At 37.2% G+C, this 22,955-nt stretch overlaps 1 pseudogene; it reads right to left on the minus strand.

Annotated features, from left to right (window-relative positions):
• Positions 1-11,122: 11,122 nt before the first annotated feature.
• LOC126950800 (60S ribosomal protein L29-like) lies at positions 11,123-22,809 on the minus strand (annotated as a pseudogene).
• Between the last annotated feature and the right edge of the window lie 146 nt (positions 22,810-22,955).

Raw genomic sequence — 22,955 nt, forward strand, 5'->3', positions numbered from 1 at the left:
TTACTCTTTTGTTTAAATCTCTCCTTTAACACACACACATACACACATGTTAATCTTAGTGTGCAAAAGCAAAACAAGCTTTCTTATTGAACTGGTACCTCTGTACAATGATCTCACAGCCAAAAGGAGCAATTGTCTTTGATGAAGAAAGGTCTATATATGTGTTTTTCCTACTGTGTTAAGAGATGAATCAGCCAGATCCTGGTTGCTTGGGACTTCAATAGAGGAAATGATCAGATGGCAGGTGTTAGGGTAGCTTAGATGTCATTAGTGCCCAGTAGCTGAAAATGGACAACATCCCTATGACAGGGAAGTCAGGTCAACACATTAAAACAGTGGTTCCAGTTATGCTGCTAATCCTATGACCTTGGGCAAATCATATCAGCTCTAGTAGCTTCAGTTTTCCCATTCATAAAATTAGGCATTTGGTGTAAATGATCTCCAGGTTCTCTTCTAGCTCTGAAATTCCATGGTTCCTTGAATATAAAAGTGGTAATGCAACAAGAGTCAGCAATGGAGGCCAGAGGACCTAGCCCAAGAATTTTGACGTATGCACTCAAAGTGAATCTGAAAAGCAAAGAAAAGTATTATCTGGAAACTGACAATGAGTAAATTCAGGGATGAGGGAAAATAGTGGTCCAAAGAGAACAATATATAATTGGTAAGGGGGATATTTTATCATGATCTGTGTTCTAACTTTTGCTGTCTACACTTGATTCTCCCACAGCTGTTATAGAACAACAAAATCCAATGTGTTGCATTTCTGGGTAAGCCACGGACATGCTGGTAAAAGTAATATGCCATGAAGTGATGAGTATGGGAGCCAAATAGGGTGACTGGAAAGAAGCATAATCCTATCTTAGTTGGGGAAGTTACTGTGAACAGTATCCTTACTGCATTTTACTAACAGAAAAGTCAGGAAAGATAATTTTCCAAACATGGAGCGATTGTTGTAGGTCTTTTTTTTTTTTTTTTGTCTTTTAAAGAGAAAGATAGGAGGCACTGGAGAGAATCATAAACACAAGAATTACGTGACAGCGTCATAGTACCCATAGCAATGGCAATTTGGCTAAGTTGTTTCTTTTTTGTTCTCGCTCTCATTTTAACCAAGAGAGAGATGACACCTTCATTAACAGGGATCTTCCAACTTCTTCACACAAGTCATTCAGTTTTCAGTTGGCTCTGATTATTAGGAAGTTATTTCTTTGGTGGCCTGAAAGATGAATCTCTGATGCATCTAATCTCTGCTCCCTGCTTTATTTCTATAGCTACAGAGAACTCTGAAGACAGCTGGTATGTACCTTTGGAATCTTCTTTTCTTAATATGTAACTTTTGTTTCTCCCTAATGGTCTAATATCCAAACTTTTCACTCTCCTTCCATCAGAGGTTGCATTAGCTAAAGCTGGCCTTCTATGGCAGTCCTAGGTCCCCTCAGTTCTGTCTTCATGAGTATATTTGCCTAAGGTTCTCTGTTGCAGTTGTGTTTCCTTGTTGGGTTCCTTCATCACATAATCGGGAATTAATTTCTGGAGTGATGCGGGTTTCAGTCTACAGAGGCCCACATCTCAATCTGCAAGGTAGATACTACAGCAGAGCTGATGAGAGCTAAGCACTATCTCCATCATTTCTAGCTTGAGTATGCTGGTTGGCCACAACTTACTTCTTGAAAAGTCCAGGGACACTTGCAGCTTTGGTACCATCAAGAAGCTGCTTATAATCCCATAATGCTTATCTTTAACATTTCCACAAATTAATTTGGCTGCACGATTTCAAAAGACAACCACTTCAGATATGTTATGTAGCATTAGACCCTGAAAAAATCAGAATAGTTTCTTTTTTCTTTATTATATTTTAAATTCTAGGGTACATGTACACAACGTGTAGGTTTGTTACATATGTATACATGTGCCATGTTGATGTGCTGCACCCATTAACTCGTCATTTACATTAGGTATATCTCCTAATGCTATCCCTTCCCCCTCCCCCACCCAACAACAGGCCTCAGTGTGTGATGTTCCCCACCCTGTGTCCAAGTGTTCTCATTGTTCAGTTCCCATGTATGAGTGAGAATATGCGGTGTTTGGTTTTCTCTCCTTGTGATAGTTTGCTCAGAATGATGGTTTCCAGCTTCATCCATATCCCTACAAAGAACATGAACTCATCCTTTTTTATGGCTGCATAGTATTCCATGGTGTGTATGTGCCACATTTTCTTAATCCAGTCTATCATTGATGGACATTTGGGTTTGTTCCAAGTCTTTGCTATTGTGAATAGTGCTACAATAAACATATGTGTGCATGTGTCTTTATGGCAGCATGATTTATAATCCTTTGGGTATATACCCAGTAATGGGATGACTGGGTCAAATGGTATTTCTAGTTCTAGATCCTTGAGGAATCGCCACACTGTCTTCCACAATGGTTGAACTAGTTAAACTAAAGAGCTTCTGCACAGCAAAAGAAACTACCATTGGAGTGAACAGGCAGCCTACAGAATGTGAGAAAATTTTTACAATCTACCCATCTGACAAAGAGCTAATATCCAGAGTCTACAAAGAACGTAAACAAATTTACAAGAAAAAATCAAACAACCCTATCAAAAAGTGGGCAAAGTATATGAACAGACACTTCTCGAAAGAAGACATTTATGCAGCCAACAGACACATGAAAAAACGCTCATCATAACTGGCCACCAGAATGCTTTCTTAAAGGCAAAATTTGTCAAGATATTGCTCAATATATTGAGCAGCTTAATATAGTAGGAGGAGAGTATATGTGGAATCATAAGGAACTGAGTTCAAATTGTAACTCTGCCATTTACTATCTGAGTGACCTTGGGCTTTGGGGAAATTAAATTAGATAATGACAACATGTCTGGTACAGTCTACAATACCTCATAGGTACACAATAATTGCTATTACCCTAATCCTTTTCTTGGGAACAAATCCTACATTATATTTCCTGGGATTACCTGGCAACCTCAAAGCAGCATGTTTTCTTACCTTCATTTAAAATATAATTTCCTGGCTAAGAAATATGTCCTGTTATCCAGGACACCTGCCTCTTCGCTGATTTTCCTATCAGCATAATTATTGACCCTGAACTCTTCAGAGTGATTTTTCTTCACTGGGCATGCATTCTCAGTCAGGCTGCCTCACTGCACACATCACCTGTGCTCCTGCAATTTATAACCTGTGTCATTCTTGTGACTTTGAATTGACTGTAGTGGAATAAACAGAAGGTTGCTAGGCATGTGGGCGAGGCTGAGTGAGCATTTTTAATGGGGGTTGTGCTGGCGCCACTGAACACTCCAAGTTCTTAGAAACTGAAGAAAACAAATAAATGCTACTTTTTGATAAAGTTGAAGACCTGGAGGAGAGCCCCCCCCAACATCAAAATAGATTTTAGTTTTTATTCAATTTGTTTTGTGTATGTAGTGTCATGCATCTTGTGTTGTGGCATCTTATTGGTGTTTTGTTTAATATGTCTAAATATTCAGTCTTGCTAACATAGATTAAACTAGCCAAAAACAAGGTGGTTGATCTGACATTAGCAAAAGCTGATATCCAGCATAGTCTGAGAATCATAGTATGTAGGAAGAGAACACTCAACTAACCTCTCATGTGATATTGGACTCAATTCCAGCTCTTCTCTATCAGATGGGATAATGGGATATAGCAAGACAGAGAGGCAAGAAACAGGTCCCCTGAGTTCAAATCCTGACTGTTGTATGACTTTGAACAAGTACTATAATCTCTCTGTGTCTCAGTTGCCTCATCTGTAAAATGGGATTAATAGTACAACTTGCTTCAAGGGCGGCTGTGAGAATGAAATGTAATAATATATGGAAGACACTTTGAATAGTGCCTGGTGCATGTTCAATTTCATGTCTAAGACTGTCATTGTGGTCAAATCCCTGATTAAAATACCCAAAGCTCAGAAAGAATCATCAGGTTCTATTCCATAATCAACTTACTGTAATTGCGGAACAGTCATTTCTTATTTATATTAATCAATTTAACAAGTAGCATTGGCAATTTAGGATGTTCCAGGCACTCTTCTAGGTGAACAAAGGCAAATAATTCCAGTCAAGTTCCTGCTTTAAGGACTCAAAATCTGTCTCCTGGTAAATTTCACATGCTGATTTTAGTTTTTCCATGGAAATATGGAATAAATTTGCTCCTTTTTCTGCATGGCAGCAGCTCTTTAATCTGAGAATAATTCAAGCTCTTCTTTAGCTTTGCCTTTTGTGATTAAACAGGTGCAATTCTTTCAACTGCTTAGATATGGCAGATGATTTCTGGCTGCATTCCTGGGCTCTTTCAGGAACCAGGACAGGAAGGCTGAGCTATGTGGGACTTTAACCAGGGCAACACTGGGGCTCTAAGTCCTGTTCCTGGCAGTCCCCCAAGTTCTATGTGACTTCACTCTTGACCTTCTTCCTCCTGCTCTAGAATTAGCTTCCTCACTTTATACCTTTCGTAGGGCTTTAGATCAAGTAATTCTCTGGCTCTTTCTGCTCCTGCTTGCTTTTGAATGCCATCTCACTGCTGGGACCCGACTTAGACCAGATCCTAAATCTCCTAATGGGTCCTAATCCAGCCCCTAACCCAGGGAGGTTTTAAATCCCTGTATATTTTCATTTGTTATAAATACTTTGTTTTAGTTGTCCTAAATTCCTTGAATTGTGAGCTAGAATTGCTCATAATAAGCAAGGGAACAAAATAAACTGCGAAATGAATCCAAGGAGCCCTTGATTGTAAGATGTACTAATATTTTATGTACCTCCCCCCAACTCCAGGCCTTCTTATTGCTCAGAATTTTTATTTATTCTTGTTGAAGGAACTCTTCTAAACTTAGTTAGCAATAGACTTTTATCTGTGTCACTCTTGTACGTAAATAGTAACCAAGTCCCATCAGGTCTCAAAAGCGTATTCTTTAGCTATTCACCTTTATATATTCACAAAATGCTTCAAGGGTCAACATACTTGGATGGTTCCGTATAGCTCCTGGATTTCTAACTTATCTAGGCCTTTTATAAGCTCAGAGGTCATCCTTCAATGTTCTCTGCAAGCATAGTAACATCTTTGAGAAACATTTTATCCATGGACAGTGACAGATCCACTTGTAGTCAATAAAGTTTCAATGTTAGGGCTTCTCACTAGCACAGTGCATTTCTTTCTCTGTGTAGATTATGATAATACAGAATTTTGTCACATGGAAAGGTAAAGATATGCAGCCACAAAGTATAGGGAAAAGCATGAAAAAGCCATGCCAAGCATCTACTTTATAAAAACATTCATCTTTTTTTTATACTTCTCAGCTTCTTAAAATTTGTAGTTTACCATAATTTATTTTGTCTTTCTTAATAAATATTAATTGTTGTACATAATTTTGTATTCTTTTTTCTAGATAGGGATCTACAAATTGCATAAATTTGGAGTTCAATAATACCTAGATTTGCCCCCTTCTTAGGTAAATAATTTTTAGTTTAAATTTAAATATAATGGCAACTCTAGGACATTGGCAATACACATGACATCATAGTCATATGCTACTTTTTATAACTCTTGCTTGTAATTTTGATCTGTTTAGCTCCTTTAACATTGATGAAGTTATTTTGAGCCGTGTTGAAGTACATCATGGTTTCGTTAGTATTTTCTGTTTGACAAGGTTCAATTTTGTTTTTTCCTTAATTGAATCACATGTTGTTGGAAGTTGGGAAGCTTCTGTTCAAAGTCAGATGGAAATTTCTGATGAAATGATCTGTCCAATGTATGAATTGATCATATCACCCTCTCATTGCTTTAAAATTTCTTTCTTTCTCTATTCCCAGGGATTTGGGCATTTTTTTCTGTCTTTAGTTGATGTATTACAGCCAAACATTTTTTAACATTTTATTTTGAATAACCTGAAGCTGATAGGAAAGTGGCAAAAAGGGTCTGAAGAATTCTTGTATACTCTACAACCAGATACTGCAATTACTAATATTTTACCATATTGTGTTATTGTTCTCTCACTCCCTGCATTTATACATTTTGTTTTTTTCTCAGCCATTCAAGAGAGTTAAAGATATTAAGCCCCATCACACCTTAATGCTTCAGTGTGCATTTTCTAAAAACAAGAACATTCTCCTATATAACCACAGTACAACCATACAAATCAGAAAATTCACATTGATACCATGTTACTCTCTAATCTACTGATCCTAATCAGATTTTGCTGCTTCTCCCAATAATGTCCTTTGAAAGGTCCAGGATCATGTATTATATTTATCTGCCATATCACTTTAGTCTCTTTTGATCAGATAATTTCTTCAGTTTCTCTTTCTCTTTTAACGACACTGAAATGTTTGAAGAGTCCATAAGAGTTACTCTGTAGAACATCCCTCAGTTCATGTTTGACAGACATTTTCTCCTGAATGGATTTGGGTTTTGTATCTTTTGCAGGGATATCACAGAAATGATGCTGTGCTCTTTTTATTGTATTATTTCAAGTAGCATATGATTTCTGGTGATGTTTATTTTTTACCACGTGGCTAACATTATGTCTTCTAGGTTTCTCTATTGGTGAAGTTAATTAATACCTATTAAGGTATTAATTACTAAGCATTAATTATTAATTACTAAGCATTTAATATATGGGGATATACTTTAAGATTAGGTAAATATCCCATCTCTCATCAAATTTTCAGCCCCTAATTTTTGCTACTATTGAATGCCCATGTACCATTTATATAAATTAAGTTTTCTCATAACATAACCATACCTTTTCTTTTATGACTTTTATGTGGCTGCTTCTTTGCTACAAGAGCAGAATTTAGTATTTTTGACAGAGATCAAGTGTCCTACAAAGCCTAAATTATTTACTTTCTGGCCCTTTACAGAAAAACTTGCTGACTTAGCTCTCATGAGCCTGATAATCTGTATTTTAACAAGTGCCTAGGTAGTTAGACACTTCGCCAAAGTATATTTCTTTCTCTGTACTGCTGAAGTCTGTATTTTATTACTTACATATTTTTTCAGTTCATAGTGTCATTTGTCCTTTTGTATCTTTTTTAAAGAAATAAGGCTATGAGGTTTACAAAAGCTGATGATAAAATTTGTGTCTTTGAAATGTCAATTGCATAAATGAGACAGAGAATGGTATAATATGGGTTTTAATAGATAGTCTTTGATATTATGGTGAGTGGAAAAACTTCACAATTTCAAAAAAAAAAAAAACCTAATAGTATTCATAATCATTACAACTTTGAGCTTGATTTGCTGTCTCTCTAGTGTTCTAATTTCTTCAAATACTGCTATTAGATTAACCTTCTTAAAGAATAGCTCTGAGTTTCTCATGCCTGGTCAAAAAGCAAACACAAACAGTGTATTTCATAATCTCCCCAATTCTAATGCCCATGGCCCATACTTTTTAGCCTGGCATGCAGGAGCCATCAAGGGTTGAACCCAATCTACTCTGAATAAGGAAAGATGAGGAGACAGGAGTGGTCTTAGAAAGAGAGAAAGAGATTGGAGGGCTTTTCCAAAAACATCTTCCTCTCCTAGTCATCCCATTTTCAATGTTTTAGATAGCTCAGACTTTTAGCTCTTTACCATAACTACTTCATGTTCAGGTTTCTCTTCAGATCTCACACACACACACACACACACACACACACACACACACACACACACACACACACACATCGCATCACATTCCTAGCTGGTAGCTCCTATTGGTATGGTCCCATGACCTGTCCTTTAAAACTGTCTCTACAGTTCCAAATTCTCTCTGCTCCGGTTTAAATTCTATGTGTTTAAGAAAGCTCTTTTTCCTGCCATGGTAATATTTCCCTTCTTTGGCCACAAGTTGTACTTTACCTGTATTTCTCTTAGGAACTTATTTTCTATCTTTAATACAATTCATTATGCACATGATCCATCTGCCCCACTATTATATAAAATGGTCAATGATAAGCTTTCTATTGGATTCCCCTTCATAGTACAGTGTTTCCTCCTTAATAGATCCCCAGTGAGCAGTCAGGGAGTGACTCACAGGTCTGTCAAGGTGCCCATCCTCACCAGAACACCTGAGTGTGAGTGGTGTAGATTCAGCGTGGAGCTAAGTACCTAATATCTCTCTTTGCGCCTTTGAGTTCCATTTGCTGTAAGATCTGAGGCTAATCTGAGGGAGGCTGGGCCAGTTTGCAGCCCCATTTGCTGGTACACCATCTTTAAGAGCATAGCATGGAGCACTGTGGGAAGTGGGAGTCACTGTCTTTGTTCCAGGTCACCATTCATTCACCCTGGATTCCTTGAGGAGAAGACAGGCTGAGGTCAGCCTAGGTCCTTCTGATTCCTTCTGTTCCCATTAGTTGAACAAGCTCTTTACCTCGGTAAGTGATTGTTTTTACTGCTATCAACTCTCCTTTACTTTGCCTTTTTGCAGACGTAAAGAGATGGAAACAGGAAAAACATGCACTGTAGATCAGGGAGAGGGCAACCAAGGCAAAATTACTAAAAGAAAGAGACAAACTTCAGTGTAGACAGACCTAGGTTCCAGTCCCAAATCTGCCACAGTCACTGTGGAATGCTAAGTAATTTACATAACTGCATCTAAGATCCAGTTTCCTAATCTGTAGAACTGCAATAATAATAGCTACCTCATGTGGTAGGTGCTAATTTATGTAAAACACCTAGTTCATAGTAGGTGCTCAAAAACTTGCTCTTATTACATGGTGCTTTGGAGAAACTGGCCAAAAGAAAAGGAAAATGTTTAAAAAAAGGGCAATGTGGACTGTGAATATACTGATGGAAAACATTCCATAGATGATTAACTAAATTACTTTAAAAAATTACTAAATTAAAGTTTTTAATTGTGAAAAAACACATTTAAGTGGGAGCGGAAAGTTACCCAATCCAGAGCATGGATGAAGAAGTACTCAGAGAACTAGAGAAACACAACTTAATTGGAGAGGCAGTGAGGCAACAAGAAGGGGGATTGACAAATGCATGTGAGGTTGTAGAGGGGATGGCAAAGCATTGAGGGCATTTCCACTTCATGGCTTCAATTTTCTCGATTAAGTAAAAGGCATTCTATTTTCTCCATTAAGAATAAGGAGGGACCAAGGTGAGGAAGATTATTTGATAGGCCAGAGAAGTTAAATAATAATTGATACAGGTTAATTCAGTGTTAGGCTATTTACCAAGTGAGAACATTGAAAAGACAGTGAGACAAGGTAGTAAAATTTTGGCAAGAAAATAATTCAAGTGTGGAGATACGGACTCTAAGTTGAACGAGGAAAGATATGAAGACAAGAATGGTCTCTGAAGGGAAAAAGGAACAGGAGGGCTTGTGGATCAGGAGCAGGTGAAGGAGTAACTGAATGAGACAGCAAGAAGGACAGGATCCTGGGATTGAATAGTAGTGTGTGGGAACTGAACATTTCAAGCGCAGAGTTGTAACAAGTGTCTAGGAGGTTCAGGATGCGGCTGTGGGAGTGGATGACCAAAGTTGGGGTACTGAAGGTTCCTAGAGATGGCAAAACCAAGAAACTGATCTGGAAGAGTTGACTATGGAAATGCAAAAGTCATTCTGAACAATGGAAGTGCTTAGCGTGATAAAAAGAAAGTTAACTAAGTATCAAATCTTAAATAAATATTGGGTGTGGTGAACACAAGAGATAGTAGCAGATGAAACAGTAAAGACTACTCACAAAGGTCAAGAGTCAGTGGGAGTCAGGCAGTATCTCAGGTCTATAATCTCAGCACTGTGGGAGACGAAAGTGGGGGAAATCTCTTGAGGCCAGGAGTTCGAGACCAGCCTGGCCAACAAGGCAAAACTCCATCTCTACTAAAAGTACAAAAATTAGCCGGGTATGGTGGCAGGTGACTGTAATCGCAGCTACTTGGGAGGCTGAGGCAGGAGAATTGTTTGAGCCTGTGAGGCAGAGGTTGCAGTGAGCCAAGATGGCACCACTGCACTCCAACTTGGGAGAGAGTTAGGCTCCATTAAAAAAAAAAAAAAAAGGTCAACTGAATTTTTTGTAAATTTTTAATTTTTTAAAACAAAATTATTATTAATTTTTTTTTGCCTTAGCAATGAGGACTCATTCTGTCCAGGATGGTCTCAAAGTCCTGGGCTCAAGTGATCCTTTGCCTCAGCCTCTCTAGTAGCTGGGACTACAAGCATCTGTCACTGTGCCCAGCTCAACAGGATTTTTAACAGAACAAAATCTGGGTGTTTTCAGTGACACTATTCCCTACCTGCCTCTGCAAACAATAAAGTCCTTACATTGTTAAATTGACTTTAGGATCTTGGTTACAGCCTGCCATCACTCTGTGTCTGGGTTCTGTTATGAGAATAGAAGTTTCTCCTCATCCCAGATTCTAGTTAGTAAATTGGTAAAATTTCCTTCCTGGCTATTGTCCCTCAATCTATAGCTTGTTGGTTTCTGATTTTTTTTTTTTTTGGTCCTTTATGTCTGATAACATATTTAACTCTATTGTCCACTTGTAGCTCAGGCTTGACTGATTTGTATTTGTGTAATTCTAGTAAACAAAATAGCCCCCAAAAACACTTTTGTGAAAAGTATGGTAGGTCACAGCCTTCAACAAATTTTCATCTTGCAGTGCCGAGGAAAGGCGCACCAATATTTACTGGAGTCAGAAAACACTCCCCAGCAGGTGCATAATTACTTTTATGAAGGATTCCTGTGACTCATTCCTGCCCTGCCTACACAGGACTGCCTCTCCTCATTAGCTTGTGATATTGTCTGTCTTTGTATGAAGGTCATTTTGAATCTAACAGTCAGGATAATCACATGGAAAAATTACTGGAAGAACCTCCACTCATGTAATTGCTAACATAATACAGTTTCAAATTAGATATCAAACAGCACTTCAGTGTTTTGTTTCTTAAAATCATATTATTTGCCTTGTGGGAATCTGCGTGTATATTTTCTTAAGGTGACATGGTCTCACCTTGAATATCTCTTTTTATAAGTGACTGACCTTAAAGATAGAAAGAAATGCTAGGGCTTTGGATAGAACACCTTCATGATGACTCAAATAATGTGTTAATGGTTTTGAGAGCACTCAGGAAACTTATGCCCATTGAGTGCTACAATAATAGACTAACTGATTTATGAGTAGTCTGTACACTCCTAAGAGCTGTACTTCTAGGAGTCTGTAGCCCACAAGAGAATTAACTTCACCCTAACTGTAGAGTCCCATGCATTGATCTGAAGTACTCATTCTTAGTCTCTTACCAGGGAGGCATATAAGTGTTTTGGAGGCAGCATGTAAAAATTTGAAAAAGTATAATCACTATTGAAACTTAAGTTTTTAATTGAGGAAAAAACATATTATTATTTTCCTGCCTCAGGTTTATTTGTACAAATTACACAGGAAGACACCAGCCCCATGCTGACAGCAGCCCAGGGTGGGTCACACCAGTCCTTCTGTCTTCATGTTGGCAGACAGAGATCTATACTCTGAAGTCTTTGTAGGGGCCTGGGCATCTTTGGGAGCCTGAGCTGGAACTGAAGCTGGAGCTGCAGCCTGGGCCTTGGTTTGATCCTTGGCTTTGGCCTTTGGCCCACACAACCTGAGCCCCTTGGCAATGAGGGCCCAAGCATGCTTCCCAAGCTTGGCGTGGGTAATGTAGGCAAGTTGATTGAGCTTGTGGCTGACACCCTTTGGCATCTTGGGCTTAAACTCCTTTGGCTTAATGAGGGCCTTGATAGGCTCAGCAAGTGCACTCATGGCCTTGGCATTGTTAGCCTGCATCTTCTTTAGGCCCTTCTTGTTGCATTTCTTGGAAAAGTCCATGTTCCTCAGGAACTTGGGGTCTACCCCCTTAAGAGATTCATATTTTTGCGATCAGGGTTTCTTGATGCCATTTCTGTGCCATTTTCAGGAATGTTTGTATGTGGTGTGGTTCTTGGACTTGGCCATGTCTGCACTTTAACACCCAGCTCCCAAAGCACCTGGAACACGAAGGGACCATATTATTTTTATAATGTAAGCTTCTGAGGGAAAAACCCAATGAAATCATTTTGGCTGGCAAGACTACACTAACACAAGACTGCATTATTTACGTGTCAGTGATTTTCATGGACAACCAGAAATAAGTGGCAACTTATCCATGATTTCTATTACTGACTATCTATTCCATTTTCCTTTGCATCTAGCCAGACCCACAGTTGGGTGGGGATTTTATCTGGTGAGGAGACCCTAACCTTTATTCCCTTGTGATACTGTCTTTATATGATTATTGTAATTTTCTATTAACATTCAGTGGGTCCACATTGGTGCTGGCAAAAGTTTGGTAGGCAGGGAAAACAAATCTAAATAGATAACAACTCTATGCTAGTGAGGATAAATTTTTTCCCTATCCATGCAGAATGGTATTAAATGTAATCAACTTGCTACCAGCTAGCGGAGTGGTCCTTGTTGTGTGAGACCATATTGGGTATTGGGGTTAAACATAGTAATTGGCAAAAACTTCATGACCAAGAACCCAAAAGCAAATGCAACAAAAACAAAGATAAATAGGTAGGACTTAATTAAGCTAAGTAACTTCTGCATGGCAAAAGGAACAGTCAGCAGAGTAAACAGACAACCCACAGAGTGGGAGAAAATCTTCACAATGTATACATCTGACAAAGGACTAATATCCAGAATCTACAAGGAACTCAAGCAAATTAGCAAGAAAAAACAAACAATCCCATCAAAAAGTGGGCTAAGGAACATGAATAGGCAATTCTCAAAAGAAGACATACTAATGGCCAACAAACATGAAAAATGCTCAACATCAATAATGATCAGAGAAATGCAAATCAAAACCACAATGCAATACTACCTTACTCTTGCAAGAATGGCCATAATAAAACAATAAAAAATGATGGATGTTGGCATGGATGTGGTGAAAAGGGAACACTTCTACCCTGCTGGTGGGGGTGTAAGCTAGTACAATCACTGTAGAAAACAGTGTGAAGATTCCTTAAGGAACTAAAAGTAGAACTACTAATTGAAACAGCAATCCCACTACTGGGTATCTACCTAGAGGAAAATAAGTCATTATACAAAAAAGACACTTGCACACATATGCTTATAGCAGCACAATTCACAATTGCAAAGATATGGAACCAGCATACATCAATCAATGAGTGGATAAAGAAACTGTGGTTTATATACATACCATGGAATACTACTCAGCCACAAAAATGAATGAATTAATGGCATTCACACCAACCTGGATGGAATTGCATACTATTATTCTAAGTGAAATAACTCAGGAATGGAAAATCAAACTTCGTTATGTTCTCACTCTTAAGTGGGAGCTAAGCAATGAAGATGCAAAGGCATAAGAATGAAACAATGGACTTTGGGGAAGCATGGGAAAGGGTGGGAGGTGGGTGAGGGATAAAAGACTACAAATTGCATTCAGTGTATACTGCTCTGATAATGAATGCACCAAAATCCCACAAATCACCACTAAAGAACTTACTCATGAAACCAAATACCACCAGTTCCTGCAAAACCTATGGAAATTTAAAAGTTAAAAAAAAAAAAAAAAGACTTGAACCAGGCACAATGGCACACATTAGCCTCTACTATGGTGCTTTGCAACACTGCAAAGTGAAAAAATGTTCATTCCAGCCCAATCTTGTATGTGAGGAAACTTTAAAACTTTAAAACAAAATTGAATGCTATCTTATGGGCATTGTTATGAGGGAGAAATGAGTACATTGGGTAAATTAACTGTATTATGATGTTTGTGGTCTGCATGCAGGTGCAATTTGATTGTGTGAGGAGACAAAAGAGGGTTCCTCAGGATGACTAATACATCTTTTTAAACATACATTAAAGAGAAGTGCACAGAGTGCGCATATCACATTTGAAATGTTCTATTGTTCTGTCCATTTTTCATTACTCTGAAATGATTACTGCGAAAATTCCTAAATTGGATGCTTTTCAGAGAGAAGATTAAAGACCGTAAGCACAGTCTTCCAGCTATGAAAAAAGAGTGTGCTTCTGCAGATGAATGGAGAGCCTTAGCAACTTCACTGTGGGCTCTGCACAGCATGTGGAGAAACCCGAGGCCCATTGGGAAGTGTCAGCCTTGCTCCATCCATGAGCTTGGAGGGACCTCAGTTGGCTTTTTGTAGCATATCTGCCTTGAGCTGATCACCATCCGCTTGGCATTATTTAATTATTTAAAACCTCTTAAATGCACTTCGTTAGGGCCTGAGTCTCCATAATGCCAGGACAAGGAGGCAGAGATCTTCTGAAGAAACCCAGACAGAAACCTTGCACAGTTGCAAAGGAGGAAGAAAAGTCAAATACAGGCGTTACCAAATACTGAGCCGTCTTACTTCCAAGACTACCTGGGAATTTATAGTTCTTTGATTAAAGGTCAGTACTAATTTGAAACAAAACAACAACAACAACAACAACAAATGGATCATCTTACTTGATTTTGAAGAATATTCTCCATGGAGGAGAATTTTGTTTGAGTACTTACATCACATGAGACACAAATATACTCTGCGACCATTGCCAGAAGTTCATATACATAGCTCTTCTCTAAGACCCTTTGTCATCAATTTTCCTGTTTTGCTTCTTTAAGAACCTGCTAGTAGATGTAGATGTTTACCTAAGAACATTTCTCCTTTCATCCTGATCACAAATTAAAGCATTTCACATTTGTCCCATTGGAAGAATTTTAGTTTTCACTGTCTTTCAGAGCCACCACTGTTGCATTGTAAAAGTGCTTTTCTATCTATGTCATGATAAGCCTCCTGTAAATAAGACTCAAAATATGGTCCTAGACAACTTTTTATAAGGCTATGGATGTGGGAGAAGGTAGAATGTCACTATGTGGCTGGAGTAGACATGTTAGGAGTGTGAGCTACTTGCTTGTCCACCCTGGGAACTGCAACAGCCAGATCTTGAATATGTTTACTTCCACTAGATGATGGAGTGCCTGTGGGTATGCTCAACTTAATGATAGGTGGGTTAGAAACATCCAGTTCATTATGAATATATCAATTTCTGTAGCCACTTGGTCTACTGCAGTCATGCATTAAGCATCTTATAACCTCTTCCAACCCTAGTAATTTTACAGTTATGCATTCAGTTTCTTGTCTTTTTGTGTTTCTCTTAAAATTCTAATATGCAAACTTTCTTTAACAAAGTGTATAATTAATCACTCTCTCTTCCCTCCATTGGAAAAATACAGGAGCCCTGAAACACTGGAACTCTAATCACCATCATTCTGTCTTAAATGTCAACCTTACATATTTTAGTTTGAACTTGTTTTTGTACTTCTTAAGTTAATAGCTATTGTGATTATATTATAACATTTGGCAGTTTGCTTGGAATTACTGATTTTTTTTTCAGTCCCTTTGCTCACACTTCCTTCTTTATAGATTGAGATTCTTTCTTACTAAGGCAGATACTTCCAAGTTCTCTAGTAAGTGTCTGTTAATGGTAAACTCATACAATATGGATCTGAAAACATTTAATTCATTATCATTCTTAAATGGTAGTTTAACTGGACATGGAATTCTCTCAACAGCAAATTGAGAGTTACTTTAGCTCTGCACTGAGTATATTGTTCCATTATTTTTTTATTTCTATTGTTACCATTGAATATATTGAGACCAGACCCAGACTATACATTATTTCTTTGTAGATAATGTGCTGCTTCTCTCCAGATGTCTTTAATATTTTCTTTATATCTCTACTGTTCTACCATTTTACTATGTTGTCTAGGTGTGAGCTTATTTTTTTATCCTACTTAGGACTGTTTGGTTTTGAAATTTCACAATTCTTTTATCAAGGCTAAAAATTTCAGATATTATCTCTTCCAATAACTTATCTCCTTCAGAAAACCTTTTCAGATATGTGTTAAGTCTTCTCATTTTATCCTCCATGTCTCTTTATTTCTCATTCGTATTTTCCATCTATTTACCTGTCAATATAGCATTCTCGGTAATTTTTTAAAGATATGTATTCCAGTTAATTAATTTTCCTTATGCTTTTATCTACATTCCAACTTAACACATCTACTGTTGTAATTTCAATGGATGTAGTTTTCATTTCAGGTATTTCCCCTCCAAAACTTCCTGCTCTATATTTATACATACACATATGTATGTATATATATACACATATATATATTTAGTTTTTCTTTCTGTAGTCATTTTAAACATTTTTATTTGGTAGCCTCTGTCTTATTGTTCAATTATAAACTGGTGGGGGGTATAATCCTAATATTTTTATGTCCGCTTTCTCTGGCTCATGGTGAAATTCCCCATCTGTTTTGTAACTTTGGATTGTAAGCTCCTATTCAGTGGGGCTTCAGTTGTGAGAATTTTGTAGATCCTGATTTGAAGGTATGTCTCCTTGGAGAATTTTTGAGTTTGCTTTTGTCAGGTACTTTTGGAGTATTGTCAGTCTTGACCAAGGCTGAAGTTAATTATGCCTAAAAGATTCCTGGACAAGACCTAGTTACAGAACAAATGATGTTTTTAAAAGCAAAATAATTACCTGTTTTAGAAAGTGAAGAGGGATCAGCTTTACTTCAAAACTCTAGATATCTTTAGTGTGATTCTCCTATTATGATTTCCCTCAGGATACATACAATATTCCAATCTACTGCAGGTGTTGTGATTCCCATAAGGTTTTTTTCGTTTTTTTTTTTTTTTTTTTTTTTGTCATATAAGGGCAGAGTGATAGATCTATTTATACAATATCCTAGACCAGCCAAAGAGTTGTCTCTTGACCTGTGTCTCATTTAACACTGGGTCGCAGACACAAGTGTAAATGTGGTATATATTGCCTCCAAAATTCAAGGGCTCAACAAGTACCAAGTCTAGCCCCTATTTACTAGACCTAGAAGTTTCTTTTAATGTAATAAAATCAAGTTGTTTTGAGAAGTGTCTGTTTATGTCCTTTGCCCGTGTTTTAATGTTTTTTTTTTTTTTTTTTTCTTGTGAATTTGTTTAAGTTCCCTGTAGATTCTGGATATTAGACTTTTGTCAGATGGATAGATTGCAAAATTTTTCTCCCATTCTGTAGGTTGTCTGTTTACTCTGATGACCATTTCTTTTGCTGTGCAGAAGCTCTTTAGTTTAATTAGATTCCTTTGGTCAATTTTTGCTTTTGCTCTCATTGCTTTTGACATTTTCATCATGAAATATTTGTCCATGCCTATGTCCTGAATGATATTGCCTAGATTTTCTTCTAGGATTTTTATAGTTTTGGCTTTTACATTTAAGTCTTTAATACATCTTGAGTTAATTTTTGTGTAAGGTATAAGGAAGAGGTCCAGTTTCTACTTTCTTCGTATGGCTAACCAGTTCTCCCAGCACCATTTATTAAATAGGAAATCCTTTCCCCATTGCTTTTGTCAGGTTTGTCAAAGATCAGATGTTTGTTGCGGATGTGTGGTCTTATTGCTGAGACCTCTATTCTGTTCCATTGGTCTATGCGTCTGTTTTTGTACCATTACTATGCTGTTTTGGTTACTGTAGCCTTGTAGTATAGTTTGAAGTGGGGTATTCTGATGCCTCCAGCTTTGTTATTTTTGCTTAGGAGTGTCTTGGCTCTGTGGACTCTTTTTTGGTTCCACTTGCATTTTAAAGTAGATTTTTCTAGTTCTGTGAAGAATGTCAATGGTAGTTTAATGGGAATAGCATTGAATCTGCTGGGCAATAGGGCAATTTCACAATATTGATTCTTCCTACCCATGAGGTTGAAATGTTTTTCCATTTGTTTGTGTCCTCTCTGATTTCCTTGAGCAGTGGTTTGTAGTTCTCCTTGAAGAGGTCCTTCCCTTTCCTTGTTAGCTTTATTCCTAGGTATTTTATTCTCTTTGTAGCAATAGTGAATGGGAGTTCATTCATGATTTGGCTCTCTGTTTATCTGTTGTTGGTGTATAGAAATGATTGTGATTTCTGCATATTGATTTTGTATCCTGAGACTTTGCTGAAGTTGCTTAGCAGTTTAAGAAGCTTTTGGGCTGAGTCAATGGGGTTTTCTAGATATAGGATCATGTCATCTGCAAACAGAGACAGTTTGACTTCCTCTGTTCCTATTTGAATATCCTTTATTTCTTTCTCTTGCCTTATTTCCCTGGCCAGAACTTCCAAAACTATGTTGAAATGGAGTCGTGAGAAAGGGCATCCTTGTCTTGTGTCTGTTTTCAAGGGGAATGCTTCCAGCTTTTGCCCATTCAGTATGATATTGGCTATGGGCCTGTCATAAGTGGCTCTTATTATTTTGAGGTATGCTCCATCAATACTTAGTTTACAGAGAGTTTCTTTTTAACATGAAGGGATGTTAAATTTTATCAAAGGCCTTTTCTTCATCTATTGAGATGATCATGTGATTTTTGTCTTTAGTTCTGTTTATGTGATGAATCACATTTATTGATTTGCATATGTTGGACCAACCTTGCATCCAGGGGATGAAGCCAACTTGACCGTGGTGGATAAGCTTTTTGATGCACTGCTGGATTTGGTTTGCCAGTATTTTATTGAGAACTTTTGCATCAGTGTTCATCAGGGATATTGGTCTGAAGTTTTATTTTTTGTTGTTGTATTTCTGCCAGGTTTTGATATCAAGATGATGCTGGCCTCATAAAATGAGTTAGGAAGGAATCTTTCCTTTTCAATTATTTGGAATAGTTTCAGAAGAAATGATATCAGCTCTTCTTTGTACCTCTTGTAGAATACAGCTGTAAATCTGTCTATTCCTGGGCTTTTTTTTTGGTTTCAGAATCTGTTATTTGTCTATCCAGGGATTCAACTTCTTCCTGGTTCAATCTTGGAAGAGTATATGTGTCCAGAATTTATGTGTTCATTTCTTCTAGATTTTCTAGTTTATTTGCTTAGAGGTGTTTATTGCGTCCTCTAATGGTTGTTTGTACTTCTGTGGGGTCAGTGGTGATATTCCCTTTATTGTTTTTTATTGTGTCTACTATGTAGCCAACAAACATATGAAAAAAAGCTCAACATCACTGATCGTTAGAGAAATGAGCATCAAAACTACATTGAGATACCATCTCACTCCAGTCAGTATGGTGATTATTAAAAAGTCAAGACACAAAAGATGCTGGTGAAGCTATGGAGAAACAGGAACACTTTTACACTGTTTGTGGGAATGTAAATTAGTTCAACCATTGTGGAAGACAGTGTGGCAATTTATCAAAGACCCAGATCCAGAAATACCATTTGACCCAGGAGTCCCATTACTGGGTATATACCCAAAGGAATGTAAATCATTCTATTATAAAGATACAGGTACATGTATGTTCATTGCAACACTATTTAAAATAGCAAAGACATGGAATCAACCCAAATCCCCATCAATGATAGACTGAATAAAGAAAATGTAGCACATATACACCATGGAATACTATACAACCATAAAAAGGAAAGAAATCGTGTCCTTTGCAGGGACATGAATAGAACTGGAAGCCATTATCCTCAGCAAACTAACACAGGAACAGAAAACCAAACACCACATGTTTTCACTTATAAGTGGGAGCTGAAAAATGAGAACACATAGACCCAGAAAGGGGAGCAACACACACTGGGGTCTGTTGGAGAGGGGAGGGGTGGGTAAAGGTAGGGAGAGTATCAGAATAAATATCTAATGTGTGCAGAGCTTAATGTGTGCAGGTGTTGTGTTGATCTGTGCAGCAAACCACCATGGCACATGTTTACCTATGTAACAGACTTGCAAGTCCTGAACATGTATTCCAGAACTTAAAATAAAATAAAATAAAAAAGAAAATAAAGTTGTTTGGTCTTAGTAACAGTAATGAAGAGCTCTGTAGACAGAGATTTCTAAACTTTCTCAGTCTTAGTGTCCATAGTGTCTCAGTAATTTTTTTGGTGCCTCTGGGTCAAATTAAGTAACTAAAAGTTCCATTTATTAAGTAGTTGGGCTAAAACAACTTCATACATATTTATGTCCTAATAACTTGTTGATTATATAAAAGAAATATGCATAAAATGGACAAAAAATATTTTCGTTTTATTCTTAAATAACTTCAACTACTTATCAATGGGATGTGTACATGAAGAACATAGAACACACAAATTGAAGGAAAAGAGTACATTTTTGTTTTATCTTTAAATAATTTTAATTTCTTACTTGTGGAATATATATACCTGTTAGGCACTACTTAACTTTTTAAATCTGGGAATCACATTAAAAACTACCACCCTCATTTTCTATTCAACATTAATTTTCATGTCAGTATCTGCTTTTTACCACAGCAGCCACCAAAACCCTGTTTTTCAAAGATATGATGTTACTGAAAGGAATGCAGCATGGTCTAAAGTGGAAATTGTAAACTATCTTGAGCTAGTGGTACATGTAGTATATTTCACTGTGTTTTCCTTGAACATTTACAAGATATTGGGCCACTTCTGTGACTTTGCTGCAGAGCTTTGGGCATCTTAGTTTATGGTTTGCGAACTGCAGCTTTTGAGTGAGATCATTCTAATTACCATACTGACCCAAGCAACCTATTTTGGTAATAATGTACACCTTATACTTGGTGGTGAAGTTCCACCTTGAGTCTTTCAATCCATGTTGAAATCACCAAGCTCATTTCAACCTCAGCATCTCTCACCTACAGAGAACAACTTGGACACTTTATAAAGATGCTGGGATTCCCTTCACCAATATATTTTTGAAGGCTTTAGTAATGGGAGTATTTTGAGGACCCTTTCAGAGGTCATAGTTGGGTATGAGGGTCAGTGGATGATAAAATTCACTTCAACAGTCTTTCAATGTCTCTGGATAACTTTCTTAATAACATTCCAAGAAATTTATGAAATGTCAACTTTATTTCCTGTGGCCAATGTTGAATGTAGAAGTAAGTCAGTTAGGAAAGAAACCAACCCAAATGTCCATCAATGATAGACTGGATAAAGAAAATGTGGCACATGTACACCATGGAACACTATGCAGCCATCAAAAAGAATGAGGTCATGTCCTTTGTAGGGACATGGATGAAGCTAGAAGCCATCATTCTCAGCAAACTAACACAAGAACAGAAAACCAAACACTGCATGTTCTCACTCATAAGTGGGAGTTGAACAATGAGAACACATGGAGGGGAACATCACACACTGAGGCCTGTTGGGGGGTGGAGGGCAAGGGTAGGGAGAGCATTAGGACAAATACCTAATGTATATGGGTCTTAAAACCTAGATGATGGGTTGATAGGTGCAGTAAACCACCATTGCACATATATATCCATGTAACAAACCTGCACATTTTGCACATGTATCCCAGAACTTAAAGAAAATAATAATAATAATAAAAGGAAACAATAAGATCCAGCAGCTTGAACTAGTGTATTAACTTTTAAAAAATGTGTTCATTGTACCTATATTAATAAATTCAGTTGATTAAATTGCAGTGCCTTTCTTAGTTGAACACTCTCAGAATCCAGAAATTAGCACATATATAAACCATGTCTTTCCTAATATAACTTATACAATTTTTGCAATTATTGTAACATAGATTTTATCTTCTCGGATTTGGGGCACACTGGAAATCTGATTCTAGTTAGGATTCTGGAGAAAGTGAAGGGTGGGGTAACGGGGCATGAAGAGAAATGGATTCCAATTGTAAATTACCTTCTACAGATTAGAGAGTTGCAGGGTCCTCAGGAAAGGCAGGAATAATTATTTGAGACAAGGGAGAAGCTACTTCCATTGAGAGAGGAAACTAAATGGAAGCTGTAGGTTCTTGATTTTCCAAGTCCTCCAAAACCCTCAGTTAGTGCTCCATTCCAATTTTGGGCATTCCATGTGTTCTCTGTCAGTGTCCACATTTTCAGAAAAAGGTCTGGGAAATCTGTGAACTCAATGGATGTAATTCAACAATGCGCATGATAGAACTTAGTGCTTATTATTCATTTATTTTAGCTAAGTAGCTATAAGAGATTAGAGGCAATTTTACAAAATTATATTAATCCCTATAATTAAATTCATAATTTTAACTAATAATTTAGGGTTATAATATTGTCATTGGACCTCATCCTTCAATTTTTTAGACACTTTTTATTGTTCTATGGCAATGGATACTTGTTTCCCCTCCTTCCAAGTGGTTTGTGATCTTCTCAGGTAATTGCAAGTAATAATTTTTAGAATCTTTATTTTAAGCATTTTCAGCCACATAAAAACTAGAGAAAATAGCATAAATAAAATACATATATACATCATGTTTAATGTTTACAAATATATTGCCAAGTTTACTTATAGACAAAATGGCTTTTCATTGCAAATATGGAAATATGCATATTTAAAGAAATAATATTTTCTTCCATAAACACAATACCATGACTATACCTAACACATTGAACACAAATTCCCTAATATCATCACATCATAGGTCACAATTTCGTTAGTCATGCCATCAATCTGTGCCAAGAGCATCTGTGTTCCCCATCCTTTAACACTAGCTATATTTTTACTGCCTTTGTCAGCAAATAAGCTACATAATAAATTCCATGTATTGTTTTATCCATTCCTCTTTCATTATCCTATAGCTCTGTAAATTGCAATAACTTCTACTAGGATTTTTGTGCTAGTCAAGATTCTATTAGTGAATAAAACAGAAATTAATCTGGTTAACTTAAGTAGAATATAAATTTATAGGAATAATATCCCATACCTCCATTTGTAGGATAATAGACCAGGCGTAGATGGAAACCAGAGGAAGTGAAGCATAGTCAAAGATATGCCATGGGAGTTACCCTCTCTGATCACTGCTGGTTGGCATTGTCACCATGCGTCCTTTGTGGCCACACGACTGGGGTCTCAACTCTGTAAATCTGACCCTGAACCTGTAGGTCATTCCTTCAAATATCAGAGGCATGAGCTCACACTCTAGCTGACAGGAAGTAAAGGGTGATAATGTCTATTCTTGGAA

The sequence above is a fragment of the Macaca thibetana genome, chromosome 1, assembly GCF_024542745.1.
Source record: "Macaca thibetana thibetana isolate TM-01 chromosome 1, ASM2454274v1, whole genome shotgun sequence".
Classification (NCBI taxonomy): Eukaryota; Metazoa; Chordata; class Mammalia; order Primates; family Cercopithecidae; genus Macaca; species Macaca thibetana.